At 38.4% G+C, this 13,002-nt stretch overlaps 1 protein-coding gene across 1 annotated transcript in view; it reads right to left on the bottom strand.

Annotated features, from left to right (window-relative positions):
* Positions 1-13,002, bottom strand: part of skp2 (S-phase kinase-associated protein 2, E3 ubiquitin protein ligase) — a 116,679-nt gene that overhangs the window by 100,747 nt on the left and 2,930 nt on the right. The gene's annotated exons all lie outside the window — the stretch shown is intronic.

The raw sequence follows: 13,002 nt of genomic DNA, 5'->3' as shown, positions 1-13,002 counted from the left end.
ATATAACTGTATGTAACATATATCTTGAAAATGTGTGTAGTAGTCTTCCTAAAGGGATCATGTCTGTGCTAGCACTTTTGGAGGATGTGAGTAACAGTGTCTTATGCTATGAGCGTGTACTTAGAGATTGTGCTAAGTACAGAGAGACTTGGCTGGCTTCAGCAAGTAAAAGTCCTGCCACATATTTTTTCCACCCATGCACTACACCAGCTGAAATTAATTAGCACAACTCTTCCGCCAGGTAGAGGAGCTAATTAGTGAAATCACCTTTAGTTTAGTTTAGTGAATGGCTAGAACAAATACATGATAGGACTTTTACTTTCTGAAGCCAGGGTTTTCCACCTCTGCTTAGAACATAGAGTTGACTGGCTCATGAGCTAGTACCAGTTCCCAGGGGACTGTCAATGTTATTGTTGACAAAGTTAAAGGCTCATAAAAGAAAAAGAAGTGGCCCTGTGAAAACATCTTTGGGGGAAAAAAAGAAGAATTAAGAATGTTTCGGCCTGTGTGCCTTCAGTGGTTTCTCCACCTATTCAGCCACTTTCAAACTGTTACCTGGCTCAGTTGTTACCCTCAGATTATGGGCATATGTATTTGTTTCTGCTGCAATGTTGTACACAGCTCCCCGATAAAAAAGCATGCCACAATAGGGTTGTCAGAGATAATACACTGAATGCCAGGCTGGGGGTCATCATTCCTAAGGGGGCAGGACTGAAGTCTACCATAGAATAGACCCTCTGAATACTGTTAGCTTCTCATGTTGTTTCAATACTTAATCAGTAACTTTCAAAACTGATTCCCTACTATTTTAGGCAGGTTCTTTGTTATTGGTTTCATTATCTAAACAGCTGAAAATGTCCACAATTTTAAAGTCTAAGGAATCTGAAATGTGACTTGTGACATCTGACATGTTAAGTCTTGTGTCTCAGGGACTACAGCTGCTGCCAAGGAGCAGGAAAACCACAAAAAAGCCAAGACAGGGCAGCAGAGACTGTCAGATGAAAGGTTTAAGGTTTGCAACTATAGTAGCAGCAGTGTCTTGGCATATTTAGCATTTGTTTTGCTAATGCTTATTGGTTACTGTAGATTACTTATTTGTCACTGCACCCTTGGTTGTAATTATAAGCTTATAAAACCATGCTGTTACAAGCAAATAAGTATGCATAACTACTCATTCAGGAAATAAATCATTGATCCTTTGTAGCAAACCCCATTAAACCTACAACCCCACCCATTTGAAAAGGAGTAAGAAAAGGAGGGCCAAAGACAAGTTAAATCTTGGGTACACTGCTCTTTGAAGTTTCAGCAATCTGCTAGATATCTAATTAGCTATCTGTTTGACATACATCGTAAGCTAAACAGCTAAGTGGGTATGTGGTGTTGATGTTTACAGCAATCTTCACCTGCTTCATCCCTGTTTTCTTTTAAAATTTTGATTTAGTCATCAACCAACAAGCATTTTGTTTGTGATGCCCCATGGAATAGATATTTGGCAGTAGTTTGACTCATCGGCTTAGCTTTGTACTAGCTAGCTTGCTAGCACGCTAGTCTGAGCGAGCTAACCAGGTAATACAGGTCTGGCTAGCTAGGTAATGTTTGGCCCTTAGCTAGCTCCTAAGGTCGTGGTAAAGGAAAATACTGCTGGAATATTAGCTAGCTAGCTATTAGCTAGCTATTAAAAACATTCCATACATTGTTTTGTAAGGGCCACTCAGCCACTGCTTGTTTTGTTGGCCTTTGCTGGATCGCTATTGGCTATTTAGCTAATATAGAGCCAAAATGTTTTGCTCACATTCAGGCTGCTGCTTGTATAACATGTTTGTAGTAACAACAGAGCAACATTCACAGATTGCATTTAACATACAGTCAGTTTCCATTAAATGCTCAATACATCAGACAAAAAGTGCATTTTAATTTTTCCAGCTGGTTGAACAAGGGAGGGTTCAATTTGATGGGAAGGGTAATTCATACACCAGCACGCTACTATCACTTGTTGGACTGAGGGGATAAAACTTTGCTCTGCCACTATTTTTTCTGACCTTACAATATATTACTGAATTACAGTATATTTCCTTTCAGCGAACAACAGTTCAAGAAAGTGTGCCAGATTGCACATTGTGTCTTAGATTCATTAGCTTCATTCCATGTCTGATTGTATATTACTCATTGATACTGGGTGCCAGAAACACCCTTGCTGATCTGACCTGAACAGTTACTTGTTTGCACCAAACCTGCTTGTTAAAGACCTTGGTGTCACAATTGGCCCTGATCTCACATTCAATTATCATATTAAAACATTTCCAAAGCAGCTTTATTTCATATACATTTAGTTGGTCTCAATATTTAAGTCCAAGCTAAAAAGTCACTGTTTTGTATGCTCCTATTAACTGTAGTCTGTATGAGCATTCTGTGCTTCTGGCTTAGTAGTTATGCTGCTGTATCTTACTGGCAGCCATTCTTGTCCATATTGCTACCTTTATGCTTTCTTTCTTGTTTTACATTCCCAGGAGCTGTCTGCTCGCAGAACTCACACCCCAGTTTAACGGTTTTCTTGAGTTTTTAGTTCCCACTGAAAATCCATCTTATCAGGGAAGGAATAAGACAGATCTCAGGGCTGTGTGGCTAATTCCATAGCAAACTCCAAATGGCTTATCTCTCAGTGCTGTATAGGCATAGGGGGTACCCTGCCAACCCATAACTTGGCAGATGGCATACCTGCAATCCCAATATTCTAGTTAAAAGAAACAACATCAATTAAGGAGTAACTATTAGTAAGAACTGGTGAAAACTCTAATTAGGTAATTAGGACCACTGTGTTCATACAAATAAAATTCATTGTGTCAGGAAATTGGTTGCTATTAACAGTGCAATAATTATGGTGGTTGTAATTTTTTTTTTTATTTTACACTGTTAAATAACACTTCAAAGATAATTAATATGAGACATAATTTAAAAATTCAACCTCTTTTTAAAATATTAAAAACAATATAGCAGTTAGTCAGTCACTTACCTGTAAATCAGTCTTGATGAATTGAACATTATATTTTAAATGATCAATCTACTAAACAAGTACACTGCATTAATTCAGTACACCTCCTTCTTGAGCCAGTAAATATGGTGTTTTATTGTTTTATAAGCATACTTAGTAAAAAGTGATACTCTCTCTGTTTCTTGCACTATGACATTGCCATGACATAGGCATACATTTATGACACATTAAGGGGCAATCAATGCTCTTAATGTCAGGATCGGAGATCGGGACACAAACGCGGACCACCGGGTAAACGGAACCAAGCGTTTAATTTCAATCAGCAGGCAGTTCGTAGTACGGGGACAGGCAGGGTTCAAAAACACGGGGAAGCAGTCCGGGGGCAGATCCAGGATCGGAAGTCGGGGCGGGCAGAGTCGGGAACCAGGCGGGCGAATGGTGTCGGACGGAACCAAGTCGGCAGGCAAAAGACGAAGTCGGGAAACAGGCAGGAAACGGCAAAAGCAACAGACTCAAGGTAACTAAAGCGGGGACGAGACAGGAAGAACTCACTGAAACGAACTAGCAATGAGACAGGGACACGCAGGGAAGATATAGGGCAGAGGTAACGAGGCAATGGGATGCAGGTGAGCAGGCAGGCAGGTGCCGGTGATGAGGGGATAAGGTGGGCGTAGACCAGGCAGGGAGCGGGGCGGGGCTGTAACACAGGGGAAACAAAAACACAGGTAAGGGGGAAAAAACAAAAACACCGCGGCTTAAGGGGGCGGAGCCCTGACACTTAACCTCTCACAGGCAGTAGAATTTAGTAAGTTGAAGGTGTTCATGTTTAATGTGAAATACATTCATCTGTTTTGATTGTAGCTGACTTTCTTGACATCTCCTCTTGAGACTTAGCTCCAGGATTGCCGAAACATAAGATGCCACCAAAAGTCCCTGGTCCTGCTCTGTGTGTTTCCCCTTTAGGATGTCTTGGGCAATTTGAATGAAGTATACAAAGTTTTTGTCAGTGGACCTCAGTTGGCTTCAAAATGATTCTCCTGTTCTTACAGATGTAACAGGGGGATATCAGCAGCAACTTTGTGGTGGCAATTAACACAGCCCTGTTGCTACCTCTGGATTATATGTCTGGGATACCTCAGTAATCTGGCAACGTATTAAGGGAATTGGCTGGTTGGCATTTCCGAGGCCATATGATTCATACAGTTATTAAAACATATTCAAATGAATTGAATTGAAAGCACAAATATGTACCTTTAATGTAAGACAACGGTACAATCACTCTATGTAGTCATAGGTTTAGAATTGCCAGAATGCTTTGATTTTCACAGTTTGTATGGGTACTAAATAGACTTTCCATATCAGGAAACAATTGTCCACAGGATGCACTGAAACATTTGATCTGAATGCTTATCATACTAATACTAGACAATACTGTATATTTGACACGATTGCGCTGTTTACCCAGGGTAATGAATCATTATATACATTACTGTCATTTAGCAGATACTCTTATCCACAGTAAGTTACTTGCATGTAAGTTACAATTTTATCCATTTATACACTTGTATATATACTGAGGCAATTTTGGGCTAAGTACCTTGCTCAAGGGTACAACAGCACCACCAGGGAACCAGCCACCATTTAGTTACAAGCCCTGCTCCTTACCACTATGCCACTCTGTTGCCCATTAGAGGTACTAGTTTATAAAGATATAGTTGGTGAAATTACATGAAACTTTCTTGTCTGCCATTGTGCAGGCCACACAAATTATTTGGCAATAATGACTAAAATTTGCTGAAAAAAGTGTTAGGTGAGGTATTGATATGTGAGGTATTATGAATTATTTTATGATCTATTAGTGTATTTTTATAAATATACTTTTTCACTGGTGTATTATTAAAGTAGCCCATTAAATGCCATTGCAAAAAGTCACTAAACCTGTGATACTACATTTTAGTATTCTCATTGGAAAAGGTTTCTATATATGCAAAGAAAGCTATGTACTATAATCATCTTTTAATTTTTTAAAATTAATATATGTTTTATTTCCAAATTCTCAGTATCAATTTACTAGCATTTCAGATTTTTTTTAGAAAGTTTGCAACTATACCTGTAACATTCAGCAAGTTTGAATGAGCAATCCACTTCAAGGGCCAAATTCAACACCTTGAGTTACACCAGTCATGACAGACAATTTTGGACTCGTCTTTTTGGTCATGTTGGCTGCTTATGAACAAAACTAACATTTGTCCAAGCAATTAAAATGATGTAAGGCCAACACTAGTCCAACTAGGTCATGCTTTCAAGGCATACTCCTCCTTGTCCATGTTATGATTCATTGTTACAAAAAGCGGAGTAATACAACACAGCTGTTATAATATAATTATAATATGTATAATCAAAACATTTTCAGTGTAGCTGGGAAAATGTATGTTTGTTTATTTGTACACAACATCATGGATAATTCATGTTTGAGAAAGAAATTGTAATCACCAAAACTGTCTTGACAATCTCACTAATGGGAGTTATGATGGTTGAAATCAGTGTAGTTGATAAGATGTAAGCCTGGATGCATTTATTGATATATGAATTGATAATCAGTTTTGAAAGCCATCTAACTGGCCCGGAGGGCTAATGTTAAAAAAAAAAATCCCTCTCCACTTTAGCCCTGACACAAAACCCGAGCCACATGAATAGGCCATTTCAATTAATGGCAGGGACCCATCTGTCCCGACCTACGTCTCAATTTGATTGTGCCTGTTCTTCTTTGTCTGTGTTTTATCTCTGAGTGGGTTATTTCCCATTTTCTCTTCATGTAGAGTAGCACTGGTATACATGAACCTGCCTCTGTAACCATCACAGGCCCTAGAGATGGTGAGAGACCTGGTCCACTTTGACAGGGCTTTGATTTCATGAGGACGTTTAGAGCCCCTTGGTGGTGAAGGAGAAAGGCCTTTGGAGCAGATATGTTGATGGACCCTCTGAAAGGAGGGGGGGCGGTAGGGGGGTCCATAAGACAAATGAAACCTCTTTTTCCTGGGTGAATTTTAGCATCACAATGCCTTTCATCTCCACTGCATTGTTGCTCCCTGCCTACGCTCAAGCCTTCAGGGCATTCACCTCTGACCAAGGGATGACAGCAAGTGAGGAGGGACTGTGGCCCGTTCACGTTTTTGTCTTGATATTCACACCACACGGACTATTGGTGTATCAGGATCAAATAAGCTCAAGAGTTTTGAGTCTGTATTTTATTATGCATGTTATACCCTGCTGATCTTTATACTAAAGGTGGTAATTATGAATATTCAGATAAAGAGAATTGTGTGTGTGTGACAGTGTAATGTAGACCCGTTTCAAATATGTTTAAAACATTAACTTTGTTCAGGCTTTTATCTAATCTGAATGCAATTCTCTCTTGATAAATATAAACTGAGTTATCAAAATGTTCAAATTAAACATATAATTCGACAATTAAACATGAACAAGAGACAAATTTGTTTTAAAATTAAAATGTAAAATGTCTTGTCAGCAAAATGTTATCATTGTCAACGTCATTAGTGTGGCAATTAAAATTGATGAAACAAAATTTCAGTCAGAAAGCGGAATGAAAGACTGGCATCTTAGAAGGCAAACAGCATTTATCATTGTGGGGCTTGCATTGTGTCTGTATCCATGGATGAATGTGTCATGATTTTGCATATGTAAAGTCTGGCTTCAGAAGCTCATCGGAGGCATTCAATACAAAATGAAAGCTTTTTTTTTCACTAGCCATTGAACTACCCACAAAAAGGCATGCGAAACTTATCAGTGTGCATTTCATTTTTTTTCACTGGACAGCTATGTCATATAGGTGCTCTCCAGTGATGCAAATGGAGGCTGACAGCCACCCGGGCCCCAGTTTTTGATGTGGTGGGACAGACTGATGGAGGTCATCGTATGTTATTACAATTCCAAATGAAATAACACTGTTGTATCACAGTATTGAGGACAGCCAATGAACTGTTTTTTTCCATTATAAGTTAGTGGCTGTCTGTTCCATTGACAGGTCATGCAACAAGGTGTTTTTGTCTTTTCTAGTGAAACCCCAGAAGTAAATAAAACAATAAGAGAAAATATCATTGTAGATTCTATGGCACAAACTATGAACTACTGCAGAGGAAGAATTAGCAAAAGGATGTACAAAGACCTTGACATATTAGATTCTAATAATTTCTGACTGAAGAGTTTGTAAGAGATTTTGAAGGAGAATTATCTAGTATTAGTCTTGGTAGAGACAGAATTATCTCCATTTTTGGCCACTGGGTGTTGTAATTTTATTTCTCTTCCATTCCTACTGTTCCTCTCTAAAATGTTCCTTCAATGAGTTGTCTTTGACACTGTTGCTCATTTAACTTGAATGGATACATTTTTGTTCTATTTTCTATTTTATTCTATTTTATTTTTCTATTTTATGTTCAATTTTGTTCTGGGAGATGCTCTGGATAATAGCGTCTGCTAAATGCATGTAATGTAATGTAATATAGACAGATGCCCCATGACAAGCTATTGTGAGTTATGGATCACTACCATGTTAAAGGGGGCCTTTGAACTGTTAAACAGCTGCCATCTTTTCAACACCTCCAAAATGATTCCAAGGATTGGTAAAACTTCAAAAACTTATCTGGCACTCTACTGCATCAACACATACCAGATTTAAGATTTTGATGAGCTTGTGGATGTTTCTGCCTTCTAATATTTCCCCTGGCATCAATTATTGGTGTGTACCATGTGTGGAGGAGGAAATTACAAGATAAACTGTTGATAAAGATATGGATAAATGCTTGACATAGTCAGATATATGTCATTGTCAGATGTTGAAGAAGCTTTGGGGGGTGGTGGGGGGGGGGGGGGGGGTGTAAGTGGACTCATAGCTTGCAGAAACTGGATTGAAAAGACAAGACATTCCTCGTCTACAAAACATTTGCATCTCTACTTTTTCTGTCTCAGTCTTTGCAGTTGTAAACAAAAGTAAGCCTATAAAAATGTAGTTAACAAATGCTTTAATGAATGCGATTTTTTAAAACTATGTGAGCATATCCTGTGAGTGCCCTGTAACTCTGTGCTTGACTCAAGTAAGTATAGTTGGTATGTTCGTAGTCCGTCTGCCATGCAAAGAAAGGGGCTATGTCAGTTTCTGATTTGATCTCACTATCAATGAAGATGCAACTGAAGAAATTCTGTCTTGATTTTGACATGCTAGTACACACAATGGAATGTATGTCACAAAGGTAAAGTGGTGTTGCGGTCGTAGGGGGCAGTAAACCAGCCACAAAAGAATTTCCACAAGAAAGTGCTTAAATTTATTAGCACACATGATAAAACAAAAACAAACAAAACACTTGTAAGAGCAAGAGCAAAAAAAAAAGAACAAGCTAAGGCAAACTCAAGCCTATGGCCCTACTGGCTCAAGTACTGGCATCACAAGATGACCAGACCAAAACTCTCTTCCTCTCACAGTCACCCGAGCCAAATCTAGCCCCTGTGAGAGAACCCCAGAACTGAAACTATCCCCTCTTTATATACACAGGTAGGGGCTACCTCCTCCCTGTAGCCTAAACCAAAGGGCACAGAAAAAGAGGGAACAAAACAATAATCAATTATTTAAATAAACAAATAAACAAACTGAAACAGTACATAATTATGATGAAAATTTAACCAAAGTCAAGATATAAACAAAACAGTCTGTCCGAATTAAGGCATGCATGAAAATGCATTAACTCCACATCTCTCCCCTTTACCATGATTACCGGTGCTCCGGTGCGCTTTATGAAGCCCTAAGCAACAGCCGCGCACTCCTTTGTGCGCGCCATTCCCCGGGTCTGGATGATCTGGATGCCGACTGACGGTAAAGTTTAAACTAACATACTTAACATATTTTTAGTTGCATCAGCACACAAACACCAACAGACGCTCAACCATAAAACATTTTGGAATACTTTACACACAACCAAATAAACAAATTACACATTTACATAGCACCATAACATTCATATACTATTGTTTGGGATGTATATCAAAACTTCGCTCCGCTTTTTATTGCAAGCCATTTTCCTCGCAAAGTAATTAACAACGTGATAAATAGAATTAACAGAAAAACAGATGATGGTGAATGGACAAATGCGTATGATATTATTACAAACTGTTTGGAATGTTTGAAGCAGAAAATAAGCTTGCGTGCGCGAGTTTACTTCTCCTTAAAATGTCCGACATCCGGAGGGGCAGACAAAATGGGGTGAGGAAGTGATGAAGGAGGGCCCAACTAACTTCATCACAATGTACCAGACAGGGTACTTCAGCTACATTAGCTGCTTTGTTGATGGGTTTTTTTTTTTTTTTGACCTGACCAGCTACTTTTTCCATGAAAGTTATTAGCATCTAACCTGGCTGTGTTTTAAAACTACTAGTGAAAACTAATAATTTTTTAAAATGGATTCAGACTTATAGCGGATGAGAAGCTATGAAAATACATCTCAAACCTTTGATGTTCTTCTTCTAGCAGAACAAGAATAACCACATGTCAAATGAATCCCAATTTAATTCAATGTGAAATAGAAAAAGTATCAATATCAAAACTACTGTGTAGCTAAATCATTTGACATATAGATTGATGCTTCACTTAATAACTTCATCCAGATTGCTTGGAAATAATTAACTAATATTAGCCATATGCCAAAGAGTCATTAATTGACACAACTGGACATTAGTTGTGTTCAAAACGATTCTTTTTAGGGATTCGGTTCCTCCTAAAATGATTTGAATCTTTGACTCACTGATTCGTTCATTTTCATATCCAGTCGGGCGGCATACACAAATTTGTAAATAGTTTTATTGCATTTTAAAAGTTACTCTACATTGTTCCAAACATCATGTCCATTATTAGCCTGCTCTGTGGCAAAACAGCACGTGTGAATCCAAATGTCAATGAAATTAATAATAATTAAATCGTAATATTCATTATGTGAAACTGCACCATGCTATTCAAACAATCATGCAGCCGCAACGTATACTTTCATCTTTAGGGAGGTAATAGAACCCCACATTTTAACGCGTATAATAGCCTAAGTATATGTCATTTGCTAAAACAAAAAAAAATCTAAAACTAAAAAAAGAGCCACGCTTATATCCGAAGCGAAAAAACTTCGTTTTACAAGTTTTGAACCAACTGAGAACTGTGATACATTGTGCGCTTCTAACATATGCTACTGCTAAAAATATAAAATAATATTGCAGGTAGATGAGCAAAATAATATTTAATATTGTTTTTAATTCCTATAATAATGTCACAGAAGCGCTCTGATTCCTTTTGCATCGTCACAGTGGCGGATGTAGCCCAAGCCTGCTATACTGAGAAGTAGCGATTCTGGCAACACGTAGTCACCAGGTCTTTATAGTCAGTGAATCTTTGGAGTCTGAACAAACTGGTGAACTGAGGACTCACAGTTCCTTTGAGTCCGAATGAAATGAGGACTCACAGTTCCTTTGAGTCCGAACGAACTGGTGAACTGAGGACTCACAGTTCCTTTGAGTCCAAACGATCTGAGGACTCACAGTTCCTTTGAGTCCGAATGAAATGAGGACTCACAGTTCCTTTGAGTCTGAACGAACTGAGGACTCACAGTTCCTTTGAGTCTGAATGAACTGGTGAACTGAGGAACTTGTCAACAGTTCATCAGGTCAGTAGGTGGAGTTTAGAGTCTTTGTAGTCACTGGATCTTTTGCATTGTCCCACATCGTCAGCTGTGCCAAGATGGCCAGTGGGAGGTGCTTCGAGAGTTTTAGCATTTCAGCCATTGGTTAGTTGTTGTCATGAACGTACTGCTGATACAGTTTTGTAATAGGCTGCTTCGTGGACAGACCGCATATCTAATATTCACTGGAGGGAGAGTTATAGCTGCTATGCCAGCTATTCAGCACGCATGTTTGCAAAGAGGAAGGAACAAATCTTTTAGACTAGGGATTCAGTACACTCAGTTCACCTCAAAGATTTGTTCAAAAGGATTTGTTCGATCACGAACTGCACATCACTACCAGACTCATTACCATCTGACATTGTCTGACACAGATGTGCACAGTGGAGCATTGCTTATGTTGTGAAGCGATTTCAGTGACCATGACATAGCTGCCTATGCTACTAAGGTCCAGTGGATATAGAAAGATCTGCAGCTGAGGCCCAGTTTTTCCCCAAGTATGAAAACTGTATATAAGACTGGGCAAAATAGAAGTGATTTTTCTGCAGTGAGTCAGTCAATCATTCTCCCCATTTTTAATGACCATTGTGGCCAGTGTAGATCTCCTCTGATTTTGTGTTCTCTTTTCCGTGTAGTTCAAATAATAATTTGAATTGCTCTGACCACATTTTCAGTAACCATTTAACATTTTCTGAAGGCTTCATTGCCGATAAAGCTACAATGCCTACCCTGGGTTAGCTAGCAAAATCTGTCTAACAAATTAGCTATTACAATATAACACAAAATACTTTGGCAAGGACAGTTAACATTCCTTAAAGAACATAATAATTAATAAAATGAGGTCTTTAAAGCCTGTTAGAGCCCAGTTTGTCAATACAAAATTCAGACGAGACGATGATGTAATTAATAAAACAAGTTTATTAATACAACGCAGACAAACACTGACGAAGCAACATAAACTACAATATCTAAACAAACAGAACCGAAAATGATTTAATGAATCAGTCGTGAGAAGGTTACTGTAAGACAGGACAACACGGAAAGGGAAACGTGATGATAAGGATTCGTGTTTTCGGAGTGGTTATCAGTAGCTAAGTCAAACTACGGGAGATCATGAAGTGATAACCGTAGTTTGACACCTGCTGGCAAACATTAATTAGGCGTGTGTCTAATCGTGCAAGTTACCTTACTTGACAAGTTTAGCTTAACTATGTCTAAGTCAATCTAACCAGTCTCGTATTGGTAAATGCAACGGGGAAAAATTATCGTTGTATGAGTCGCAGATATGTCTAATCACAATCGTACAAGATCAAATCAGCTAAGCAATAACGATGCCAGTATTAAATAATAATACTCATCGAGCTATTGAGGAGGGCCAGTCCATCAGACTTGAGGGGATGGAAGCTCATTTGTGGCAGGCCTACTGGGAGGCCGCAGTCCATTTTCCACGGGAAGCTTCTGGGTTTGTCGCCAAAGACACAGATGTACCACCACATGGTTATCACAGCAGGATATCTTATATGGAGATACTAAGTGTCAAAATCTTTGACACTTATGTGACCTTTTTCATCTATCTCTGTCCTTTTCACCACATGACATTCTATTTGTTGGATTGTCAGTAGTCAGGACTTGCAGATAGTAAACCAGGACCAGTAATTATAACATTGTTATGCAATGATGACATAGCTAGATGCTACAATCCTCTGTCAAATGTATTTGAATATGTTGAGCAGCATAATTTGTTGAAAATATACAGCAAGATTTAAGACAAATAAAATGGGTAGTTTTTACAGTTTGTAAACAATTATGCCTGTAATCTTCAAATGTTTCTAGACACAAGCCAATTGGTGGTTCTTTGAGAAAATCAAATCCAGAGAAAATGTTTAGTGACAGATGCCAGGCTTTTATAAATAAACCTTTTAAGAGCTATTAACTTGGCATGTGGTTGGTATGTCTATATGTCTACCCAGGGGGTCATTTCCAAATACATATTGATTTCAAACTGATTTCAAACATGCTAGGTAGATATTAAGGCTAAATGACGCCTGTAATAAACCTTTGATCATTTGTAAAGAGTGGCACTAGGTTCTTTTTAAAGGGTAACTACAACGGCAAAGTATAACTATGGATTCAATCAATTATTTTACTAGACCCTTAAATTTACATATATACTCCAATAATTATTGTGTGAATTGGTGAAAAGAAGTGGGGCTTGGAACCTTTCATTCTGTTACAGGAAAGTTCACTTTGATCTTACTTTACGGCTTGTTATTGATGAATAAAATT

This window comes from Megalops cyprinoides, chromosome 5 (genome assembly GCF_013368585.1).
Source record: "Megalops cyprinoides isolate fMegCyp1 chromosome 5, fMegCyp1.pri, whole genome shotgun sequence".
Classification (NCBI taxonomy): Eukaryota; Metazoa; Chordata; class Actinopteri; order Elopiformes; family Megalopidae; genus Megalops; species Megalops cyprinoides.
This window is presented reverse-complemented; position numbering and strand designations above follow the sequence as displayed.